The 12,221-nt window shown below is 40.8% G+C and overlaps 1 protein-coding gene across 2 annotated transcripts in view; it reads right to left on the bottom strand.

Moving 5' to 3' along the window:
- The window catches only part of CCDC126 (coiled-coil domain containing 126), a 53,351-nt gene extending 43,601 nt beyond the window's left edge, over positions 1 to 9,750 (bottom strand). Inside the window, exons 1-2 of one of the 2 annotated variants that reach the window (XM_034669237.1) lie at positions 9,487 to 9,750; positions 1,098 to 1,216 (exon numbers count right to left, since the gene is read on the bottom strand). The gene's annotated coding sequence lies outside the window, so the exon portion shown is untranslated. The remainder of the gene's footprint in view (positions 1 to 1,097; positions 1,217 to 9,486) is intronic. The other variant, XM_034669226.1, reaches the window with a different exon arrangement.
- Between the last annotated feature and the right edge of the window lie 2,471 nt (positions 9,751 to 12,221).

Raw genomic sequence — 12,221 nt, 5'->3', positions numbered from 1 at the left:
TCATCATCTCCAATTGGATTCCTGCAGCTGTTTCTCAAGTGGTTTCCCAGATTCCTCTCCAACCCCACTTCAAGCCACTGTCCTCAGAGCAGCCAAAATGTTCTTTTAAAAACAAGTCACAATTTGAATAGTAACAATTCCAATGGTTCTCAAAGGAGACATGTAAATGAACAATAAGCACACGAAAAGATGCTCAAATTACTAATCACTAGGGAAATGCAAATTAAAACCACAATGAGATACCACTTCATACCCATTATTAGGATGATAGGAAGGGCATCAGAGTATGTCACCCCAGGGGCGCCTGGGTGGCACAGCGGTTAAGCGTCTGCCTTCGGCTCAGGGCGTGATCCTGGCATTATGGGAGAGAGCCCCACATCAGGCTCCTCCGCTATGAGCCTGGCTTGTTCCTCTCCCACTCCCCCTGCTTGTGTTCCCTCTCTCACTGGCTGTCTCTATCTTTGTCAAATAAATAAATAAAATCTTAAAAAAAAAAAAAGAGTATGTCACCCCAAAGTATGCCACTGTGGTATAAGGATTATTTGGAAGTGAAGATGACTAAGAAACAGCAGATGCTGGGGCGCCTGGGTGGCACAGCGGCTGACCATCTGCCTTGGCTCAGGGCGTGATCCTGGCATTCTGGGATCGAGCCCCACAACAGGCTCCTCCGCTATGAGCCTGCTTCTTCCTCTCCCACTCCCCCTGCTTGTGTTCCCTCTCTTGCTGGCTGTCTCTGTCTCTGTCGAATAAATAAACAAAATCTTTAAAAAAAAAAAAAAAAAGAAAGAAAGAAAGAAAGAAACAGCAGATGCTGGAAGTGTTCCCTGCCTTGCTCTCCCCCCTTCTACCTAAAAGCAAGACAAGAATTTCCCATCAGAAAGGTAACAACATCCTCATGATGGGAGACAGGGAATTGATACTGAGACAAATCTGTACAAATACATCTTAAACAACCCTTACCTTCCATTAATTTCCCCCATATATTACCTGCGCACAAGTTACTGCCTCTAGAAGCTAAAATTCCTTTTCCTTTGTCTTGTCAGATCTTCACAATTTATGGCTCTTTGTCTAAATGATATATAAGCTCTCAGGCCTACCTGCTTCTTTGGTTTTCATTTCATTTCTGTAATGCTCCTCAATTGCATATGAAATCAACCTTTTCCTCCTATTTATTTGGCTTCTGTCAGTTTAATTTGCAGAGCCCCAGGTACTGAACCTAAGAAGATAGAGAAAAAAGATTTTTCTTCCCCTATAACACTTACCAAACAAAACAAAACAAAAAAACAAGTGTTGGTAGAGGTGGAGACGCTGAAACTCTTGTGTACTGCTGATAGGAATGAGAAACGGCACAGCCACTGTGGAAAACAGTACATCAGTTCCTCAAAAAATTAAACACAAAATTACAGTATGATCCAATAATTCCACTTCTGGATATAATCACTAAAGAATTGAAAGCACAGACTCAGAGATCCTTGTGCACCTATGTTCACTGTAGCATTATTCAACAATAGTCAAAGGGTGGAAATAACCCGTGTCCAAAAAATGAACAGATAAACAAAATGTAGTATATACATACAATGGAATATTATTAAATGGGAATAAAATTCTGATACAAGCTACTACATGGATGAACCTTAAAGATACCATACTAAGGGGTGCCTGGCTGGCTCAGTCAGTGGAGCACTAGACTCTTAATCTCAGGATCATGAGTTCAAGCCCTATGGTGGGCATGGAGCCTACCTTAAAAATGTATATATATCATACTAAGTTAATCAACCAGACACAGAAAGACAAATATTGTATGATTCCACTTAATATAGGTGCTTAAAACAGTCAGATACATGGAGACAGAAAGTACAATGGTAGTGACCAGGACTGGGGCTGAGGACAGAAGAATGGAGAGTTACAGTTTAAAGTTTAGGGTACAGTTTTATTCTAGGATGGTGAAAAAGTTCTGGAGATGTATAATGGTGATGGTTGCACAACAATGTGAACGTACTTAATGTCACTGAATGTACGCTTGAATATGGTTCAAATGGTACATTTTATGTTATGCATTTTTTACCACACACACACACACACAAAGTCGTATCACATCACTCCCCTGCTTAAAAACCCAACAGTTTCCCACTGCACTTAAAATTAAAACTCTTTACCTCAGGCCACAGGGCCCTGCAAAACCTGACTTCTGCCCTTACCTCTTGTCCTAATCTCACACCACTTCCACTTGCTCACTGTGCTACAGACACACCCGGCAAGACAAATCAAATTCTTTCTGACCTCAGGGACTATGTACAACTGCTATTCGCCTCCCTGGAATGCTCTCCCCGCAGCTTGTTCCTTTTCATTTTTTAGTATTATTTATCTCAAATGTCTCCTCTTCAAAAAGGCACACTCCCACTCCTGCCTCACCTCCACCCTCAAGGTACTCCATATGAACTTACATACTCTATCTTTAAAATCTTGAGCAAGTTACTTTATCTCCCTAGACCCTGATGTCCTCATTTACATAATGGGGACAACAGTAGCTACCTAATACCGGTAAAGATAAATGACACCTCATACTACTCAATATACACTAACTTTTATTATTAGAGTCAGGCACTAATGCAGCAATGCCAGTAATTCCTGATAATCTGAGTGATCTGAGTTAATACAGGGGAGGTTTTACTAGACCCAAATAAAACTCCTCTGATTAGCTCCCATGGCCGTCCGTAATCCAGTCCCCAAAGGCAAATTTATATCCCATTAGTCACAAAAATACCTCCCCCAATCAAGCCAGTCTTCTCAGTGTCTCATACAATAGTGATAATAACACCTTACATTTATATGTATTTTTATTTATGAAGCATGTTTCCTTACAACCTCTCATTCAGTTAGTTAACAGCTATCAGAGAGGCTGCAGGCTTGAAGTTTCTGCTCAGAACCTGTGGACAGCATGAAATATTTCATTGGTACTAGTCACTGAAGAATAACCCAGTCCTAAAAGATGATACAATGGTTTACTGTTGATGAGAAGACTTCATCTTCCAAATAGCCTAAAATGAGACTACAATCTCTCTTTAAATGCCACCTTAACCAAGATTTCAAAACTTCATCACCTTACCCAAGTCCACGCTGATTTTCTCTCACAGCACATTATATCAGCTGATTCCACACATCACATCTTCTCATCAAGTCATGAGCCTAGTCCCCACAATCCATGTTCCTAAGGCCAAGAGCAACCTGCCCTACACAGCTGCCACAACTCCCACGGAGCCCAGTGAACAATAGACATACTTACAGCCTACTTTAAGCACATCCCTGGGTCTAACCCCACCTTCTCCCAAGCAGCAATGACTTGCCTGCAATGTTTTTTTCTGGGGGGGGTGGGGGGGTGGTAAAAGGGCAGAAGAGATGGAAGTTTCAAGATAAAATTAAAGTATCTTCCATTATCCATTTTGGGGGTAGGTGAACCTGAGCAGAAATCTAATACAATCCCCTGACATTTCAGATGAAATAAAACCCAGGGTATCTTGCCTAAAATGAGACATTTAATGGCAGAAACTATATTGATCTAGAAGACAGATCCTGACTCACTCTTTAGGTTTTTCTCTATGCCATACTACTTTCTTTACCTCCACTAAAAAGGCTAGGTTTGTAAATACTGAATCAACTATAACATTAAATGAAACTTATTCTCCTTTGCTTTAAAAAAACATAACCAGAGGCTGCCTGGGTGGCTCAGTTAAGCATCTACCTGCAGCTCAGGTAGTGATCCCAGGGTCCTGGGATCCAGCCCTCACCTCCCTGTACAGCAGGAAGTCTGCTTCCCCCGCCCTCTCTCACTCTGCTCCTCCTCCCAGCCTGTGCACACAAGCGCACATGCACACATGCTCGCTCTATCTCACTCTCAAATAAATGAATAAAATCTTAAAAAAAGAAGAACATAACCAGAAAACAATAATGGCAGTTTAGAAAATATATGCTTGGACTATTCATTAAATTATCAAGTAGGCACATTAAAGTTTCAAATACACTTTATTCCCGCAAATCAAACTATTACAAAGTTGTTACAAGAAGGATTTAAGAAATCTTTGAGCTTAGCTTTTTTTTTAACATAAGCAAAAAAAACAACAGAAAAAATATGAAGTAAAGCACAGATAATACAAGATCTTCTGGATGGAGACACCTTCACATGACCAGAAGACATTGATAAGAAAAAACATATTTCCAGAAAAAAATAATTTGGGGGTGGGGGAGGGCTGCACAAAGGCCTAAGCTCAACAATCTTTACTATATGAAGTTTCATTTAAAGCATGAAAGAACTTGGTTTATTTATTCATTTGTTAACTTACAATATTTACTGTAGTACCTACTATGTGCCAGAAGGTGAAAAGGTGAAAGAAGACAGGATTCTTCTTGTGCAGATTAGGTTTTAGTTGGAGATGATAAACAAGCAAACACAGAAACAAGTTAATTTCAGCTTGTCATAAACTGCTATTGAGAAAATAAACAAACAGGGTGACGTGAGGATATCTGAGGAGGCTATATGAAGTATCAGGTCAAGGAAGGCCCTCTAGGGAGATCTGATCTGAAAAAGAAAAGGAAGTAAAGTCTGGTTCCAATTTCCTTCCAACTAAAACCTTTAGAATTCTTTTCTGACCAGAATCTTGGGAGCAGGCAGTAAATTCCTTATTCCTACTCTCCTCGGTACAAACAAATGAGAATGGGAGGGATCCCAATCCCCAGCATGGAATGGCCTAGTTTGGAGAAATCATCCAAAATGAACAGAAGAAAACCCACAAGCAAAGAAAGTTTTGTGTTCCCTTTTCTTAGAAGAATGGCAGTTGGCAGTTTCACTGTTCAGTAATATACAGGAATAGTAATAATCTGATATAGTGATTTTGCACAGAAAAATATATAAATATATTCCTATTAGCATTTTCTAATATGAAGGGGGCAGTGTGGTAAGATGGGGTATGGAATAAAATCTAGGCAGCAATCTGCCAGCATGTTAACTTAAAATCGTTATAAAGCAATTTTTTTTTTAAGTAGGCTCCACGCCCAGAGTGAACCCAACACCAGGCTTGAACTCACAACCCTGGGATCAAGACCTGAGCTGATATCAAGAGTCAGACACTTAACGAACTGAGCCACCCAGCTGCCTGGTTACTAAAAACATTTTAAATAGAAATCTTCAAACTCTAAAAGATTCCTTGTCAAAGGACACAAAGAAAAATAAAAAAAGGGGGGAAACTTTTTTCTTAGTTTTCACATTTATTAAAGGCCTTAACGTCTCCATTTCAATAATCTCCAACGATCTGTTCCAAGTTCGTCTATGCCACTTACCAAATAGCAAACATGCAAACAAACAACTAGACATTTAAACAATTTTTCAGTTGTTTCTCCCTAGCCAGGGACCTAAAGACAAATATATTAGTTCAACATTATTACTACAGTCAAGACAGAGGATCACCCTCATTTTAAAGAAAAGGAAAGTGAAGCGCAAAGAGGATTAATGACACCCACCGGCAAACAAATGGGGGGAAATTAGGTATCCAAACTCTCAGCACAGGATCTTCGTGTTTTTGAAAAGCAGGGAACAAAAATCAACCTAACAGTTTGCAAATGGCACTTTTTAAAAAAACAAGATAAAATAGAAACTATCAAAGTAGACAGACTGTACACACTACAGATTTTGTTTTCTGTCAGTTTTCTTTCAGTTATATACCTAATATTTTTTTCTTACACAGACACACGTATGCACACACACACTTATGTATCTACAGAGTCTTGACATAAAAAGATCTCTTGCTATGGGTTCCAGTCAAAAATTTTAAAAACACTTTATTTCACACTGCCTGTCTTGAAATACTTGCTTGTATTTTTTATGGAAACAGTCCAACAGCAATATTAAAAACATTAATAGATGATAATCCTCCCTAAAAAAAAAAAAAAAAAAAAAAACCCCGCTTAAAATCCCATTTTTGCATTTATTCGGTGCTCTTTTTGTGCTTGTTTATGACTATAGGTAAATTAACTATAACAGCAATAGCAGCAACTAGCAAGGAGAGAAGCTGTCGCTCAGCCAAAGGTGCTACAAGAATCAGGGCCTATTAGTCTCCCAAGGAATTTGCAGTTAGAGAAACAGATATGCTTTACAAAAAGACACAGTATGTTCACCAGAGCGCAGAGGTTCAGACAGTTCTCTCTAAAAAAGACTCAGAAATAAGTCCTCCACAGACTTGACCTCGGAATGTAATTTCAGGGGGAAAGGCCCATTCTTAAAATACTTTTTCTAAAACAATATTGCCCAAGGCTAATATCTAAGAAAAAAACTAACAGAAAACACAGCCATCCACTCCTAATTAGGTCTAAAATTTTAAATGTGAACTGCTTTGAGAGAAGCTACACGAATATTCCAGCCAAGATACAGAAATACGTCTCAAGATATCAGATCATTTTTAGATGGCATATTTGGGAGAAAAGAGAGAAGATAATAGCTCTGAAGAGTACAAAGATAAAAGAAAATGGGTAAAGTAATTCAGGGTTAAGAATAGAAAATGTTAGGACAGGGGTGCCTGGGTGGCACAGCGGTTAGGCGTCTGCCTTCGGCTCGGGGATCGAGCCCCACATCAGGCTCTTCCGCTATGAGTCTGCTTCTTCCTCTCCCACTCCCCCTGCTTGTGTTCCCTCTCTCGCTGGCTGTCTCTATCTCTGTCGAATAAATAAATAAAATCTTTAAAAAAAAAAAAAAAAAGAAAATGTTAGGATAAAAGGAAAACTACTCAATCACTACGCCACAGTAAAAGTTTAATCTAAAATATATTAGGCTGGGACTCCTGGGTGGCTCAGTCAGGTAAGCATCTGCCTTCCGCTCAGGTCATGATCCCACGGTCCTGGGATCAAGCCCCGAAGTGCGCTCTCTATTCAGCGGGGAACCTGCTTCTCCCTCTCCGTCTGTCTGTCGCTCCCCCTGCTCGTGCTTCCTCGTGCTCTCTTTCTCTGGCAAATAAATAAATAAATAAATAATCTTTAAAAAAATAAATAAAATAAAATAAAATATATTAGGCTGTACCAGGTATTTCAATCACCTGTCCACAGCCTCAGCCAATCATGTTTTGAGCCACACGAGCCCACCTCCGCTTCTACAGCTAACTAGACTAGCACTAGGCACCTTTGCCTGAGGCCTTGGGAAAAAAGAGCCCCTAAGAACACCAGGATGTTGCGAATAGGAGCAAAAAGGGAAAGTATTCACAAAAAGAAACAATGAAGTTTGGATTAGGGGACTGACAAACTAGATTTACAAAGAAACAGGCACAATAGGTAAACAGAGGCTTTAAGTAAAATAAAAGAGATACACAGTAGAGAGAAAGTGAACTAAGCATGTCAAAAATGTAGAAAAAAACATGTGCAGTTCATGAAAGAGGAATGAACTGGTCAGTAGAAATTCTTATTTATGGCAGCTTTCTGTTCCTGTATGTGCCTCCCCTTCATCGAGGTGGAGAATAAAAAACCCCTAAGACACAAATAAATGACTAAAAGGGCTTAAAAAAGAACATCTAAAAACCTTTATCATTGAAAGTCTGAACTAGAAGAGTCCTTGAAATCAGACCAATTCACTATGTTAGGCATGAGGAAAATGAGGACCACAAAGGAGCATAAGGTTATAAAGATAGTGACGGAGCTAGGACAAAAACCAAGGTCTTCTTTTTCCATAGTCCATTACTCTCTGTCCTGTACTGCACTAACACTAACATAGGAACATTTTTTTTTCAAAATATTTTTGTCACATATTTTTAAGAGAATCAGAAATCTTTATATGCATTGGTCAGCTACCACAGTTTAAATAAGTTTTCCCCTTATTTACTTCCTTGCTCTCTATTATCCTTATGAAACACATTCATCAGATTTCTCCTTCTCTTCCTAAATTTTTTTTAAAGGCATCAGTCACTGAAGACATGACATAGAAAATTCATCAGGCCCTACTGGCTTTTCTTCCACTATAACTGTACATTCAAAAACAACATTACTCGGCAAATGTTATTTCCCATATTACACAATAGTGTTTGAACCCAAAGTAGCACAGAACAGACATTTTCAATGAAAAAAAAAAAATCAACAAAGGTCCATAAAGATTTCCTTAAAGAAAAACTCTATCACCAATGTCAGTAAATATCAGAACAGTGCAAGAACCAAAACTATAGAGGAACTAATGTGAAATGTTTCAAATCACTCCGTATAAATTTTGTTGCATTCATTCAACTTGTTCTGAGTACAAAACTACCACTGGCAAACAAAAATCCCAAAGGGGTAAAATTATTAACCAGTGAGAAAGTGTAGAGATTGGTGAAAAAAAGTTGACATAAGGTAAAGATGGTGAAGCCCCAGGTCAGAACTGCAGAACACCTAGATGCTTACTCTGCCAAAACAAACACTTAAGCTCCTCTAAAGATTCTCCCAAAGAACACANAGGGGGGGGGGGGGGGGGGGGGGGGAAGGGGCGGTGAATAAGTCCTTGTATCTCCAGAGCTGATCCACAGAAAAGCAGAGTCATCAATTTCCTAAGAACATTCTCAGCCATCTTAAAACAGTGGAAATTAAGAAGACAGCATACTTTAAAGGAATTCCTTCCTTACGTTTAAGGTGAACAAGGTATTAAGTGAAGAACACACAACCTAGGGTGCTAATCATTAAACAAAGAAAAACACAAAACTCAAATCCAGAGGCCACTTCAGTATAACTAATAAAAGTATCATATTCAAAGGATTTTTGTCATCAAAGGAATTAATGGCGTTGCAAGCACATTATTTTTTATTCCAACAACTTAAAGGTGTGTACTGTTATCTCCATTTGATTGATGAGAAAACTCAGGCTTAGAACCTTTAATTAACCAAGGTCACAAAGCCAGGCAGTGACTCGATCAGGATGGGGGAACCCAGACTGCCTGAGCCACTCTTAGTACCGTTTTCGAGAGTGTAAGTCATAGTCGACACAGCAGTTTAAGTTCATCCTTACCAGTTACCCAGGAGCTGAGTTTGAAGAGGGGGTAAAAGAGGGGCATTTTACTTTCTGCCTCAAAGTAGAACAGAGCTGAGCTGTCAAAAGCAGAAAAAGAAGTGAGCGCGGCTGCCGCGCGGGCGCTCCTCCATCCCTGCACCAGGTCAGTAGCTCCCCCGCGCCAGTGGCCACGCGACCGAGCCCGCCCCGCTCGGGTCAAGCAGCCCGAGCCTGGCTCGGTTCTCCGCCCGGGGCCCACGGGGTCACGGCTGTCAGACCAAGAGGGGCAGGGACAAAGAGCCTCCTCGGCCGCGGGCTACCGGCCGATCCCGAGCCGGTTCTCTGCGGACACCTGGGGGCAGCGGCCGGGTGGGGCGGGGGGCACGAGCGGGACACGCCGAAGGAAGGGCGGCCGCCGAGCCTGAAGGGAATACCGGAGAGGCGCGGGGCGGTCGGGCGGAGACGCCTCCACCCCCCGCTTCCCACTCGCCCCCTCCCCATTACCTTGCCTGTGGGCTTCTTGTCACTGTCGCCGCCGCCAACGGGCTGCCGAGCTGGGGCGGCGCAGCGAAAGTCGATTAGCAGGCGTCAATTGCGTCCTGCGCTCGCGAAGCAGCCTCCAGGTCGGGATGGAAAAAGGCCAAGATTGAGAATCACGGACGAGGTGGTTCCCAGCTCGTGGAGATTCTACTCTTCTCGTCCCTCACAGTCCGCTTCCGCTCCGCCTCCCGGCCAGTCCTGGCCCTTCCCCCACTTCGGAGACCAGCCGATCGCGGCGCTCGGCGTTATGGGGGTTGTAGTCCAGGAATGCGGAAGAGGCGGCACGTGCTTTTAGCCCGGCAGATCCTACTCCTGGGGCGGGACGACGCCGTTGCGTAGCAACCAGAGGAAGCTGCTGGCTTCTCCTGGATTGGAAAATGAGTTTACGCGAGGCAGACACTCTGTCTTAACTCCTTGCAGTAACTGAAAGGAGAGTGTGGGCGTCTTACTCCTGACCCTCCAGCAAGCGAACTAACAATTCCAAGCCTGTGAGCTGGAGGCAAAGGGACTTAATAGTGATTAAAAGTGTGCTGCAGACAAGTATGTACGTTATTGCCCCTGAATGCCCTTAGCGGAGTAAGGCAAGAAAAATAAAAGGACTAACGATTAAATAAGGAGAAACAAATTGTTATTTTTCACAGATGATGTCATTATTATGTATGTGGCAAATCCAAAAGAATCTACAGATAAATTGTTACAATTAATAAGAGTTAAACAGGTTAATTTAAAAGTTGCATTTTTTTTAAAAAATCAATATATATTTCTATATTCCAGGGGAAAAGACTATTTTAAGATACCACTTACAATAGCTTCAAATTAAATATCAAGTACCTAGGAATAAATCAATCAAAGAAAGGTAAGACCTACATGAAGAAAACATTTTTTAAAAAACATTGAAGAGGGGTGACTGGATGGCTCCGGCAGTTGAGCATCCAACTCTTGATTTCAGCTCTGGTGGTGCTCTCTGGGTCGTGGGATTGCGCCCCAGTGGGCATGGAGTCTACTTGAGATTCTCTCCTTCACCCTCTCCCCCGCCCCCAAAAGTCATTGAAGAAGTGCCTGTCTGGCTCAGTTGCTAGAGCATGCAACTCTTGATCTCAGGGTCATGAGTTCAAGCCCCATGTTCGTCATGGAGCTTACTTAAAAAAGAAATTAAAAAACAAACATTGAAGAAGACTTAAACGAGAGATAATGTGTTCGGGGCACCTGGGTGGCTCAGTTGGTTGAGTGTCACCTTCACCTCAGGTCATGATCCCAGAGTCCTGGGATTGAGACCGGCATCAGGCTCCACACACAGGGAGGAGCTTGCTTTTTCCTCTCCCCATCTCCTGCTCCCTCTACTTGTGCTCTCTCTCTCTCTGTCAAATAAATAAATAAAATCTTTTTTAAAAATTAAAAAAGAGATAATATGTTTATAGAAGTTTCAATACTGAATGAAGTCTCCCCAAATTTATCTGTAGATACAATGCAATTCCAGATTAAATTTCAATAGATGTGTCTCTGTGTGTGTGTGAAACTTAAGCCAATTAGACGTTTTACGGAAGAGCAAAGGCAAGCATTCATGAGGAAGAGAAGAAAGTAAAAGGAAGAGGAGGTAGAGGAAGACTTGTGCTACCAGATGGTAAGTTTTATTACAAAGCCATAGTGATTAAGGCAACGTGGTATTGGATCAAGAATAGACAAATATACCAATAGAACAGAATAAAGAACCCAGAAATTCTCACCCATACATGGGAATTTATATTGTCATGGTGATGATGCGTAGCAATATCTAAAAAATAGTTTTTGATAATTGGTGCTAAGACGAATAGATTCCCATTTGGAAGAAAAAAAATGAAATTGGGCCTTTCACATCACACACAAAAATCAATTCCAGATGGATAATAGACATAAATTTGAATGGCAAAACAATAAAGCTTTTAGAAGGTAAAACAGAAGCATATATCCATGACCTGGAGAGTAGAAGACAGACTTCAAAGTGCCTGGCCGGCTCAGTCGGTAGAGCAGGAGACTCTTGATCTTGGGGTTGTGAGTTTGAGCCCCACATTGGGGGTAAAATTTACTTAAAAAAAAGAAAGGGTAAGGGACAGACTTTTTAAACTAATCCAAAAAATACTAACTATAATAGAAAAACTGATCAATTTGACTACATTAATATTTAAGGTTCAGTTTCATCCAATGACACCATTAAGGAGTTAAAAAGCAAGCCTCAGAGTCTAATAAACTTACAGCATTATACTATACATCTTAAACTTATACAGAGCCGAATGTCAATCATAGCTCAATAAGCCTGAAAAAAAAATGTATAATACGTATGACGAAGAAAAATCTTGTATCCAGAATATATAAAGAACTACAATCATAAGAAAAAGATTTGAACAGGCACATCACTAAGTAAATCCAAATAATCAATAAACATGTGAAAAATGTCAACTTTTTTTATGAAAACAGGGAAATTGAAACCACATTAAGAGAATACTACACCACCCACCAGAATGGCTAAAATGAAAAAGAATGAAAATGACAACTGTTGACTGGGAGTGGAGCAATGGGAATTTTCACTTCACTATAGGGAGAGTAAATTAATAGACCAGTTTGGAAAAATCACCTGGCCCCATCTACTAAAGTTGAACACAGGCCCATACATGAGCCAGCATGTCACTTCCAGGTATATACTCTAAGAAAGTCATGCTCATGGC

The sequence above is a fragment of the Ailuropoda melanoleuca genome, chromosome 1 (assembly GCF_002007445.2).
Source record: "Ailuropoda melanoleuca isolate Jingjing chromosome 1, ASM200744v2, whole genome shotgun sequence".
Taxonomy (NCBI): domain Eukaryota; kingdom Metazoa; phylum Chordata; class Mammalia; order Carnivora; family Ursidae; genus Ailuropoda; species Ailuropoda melanoleuca.
The sequence above is the reverse complement of the archived record's forward strand: the minus strand, read 5'-3'. Positions and strand labels throughout refer to the sequence as shown.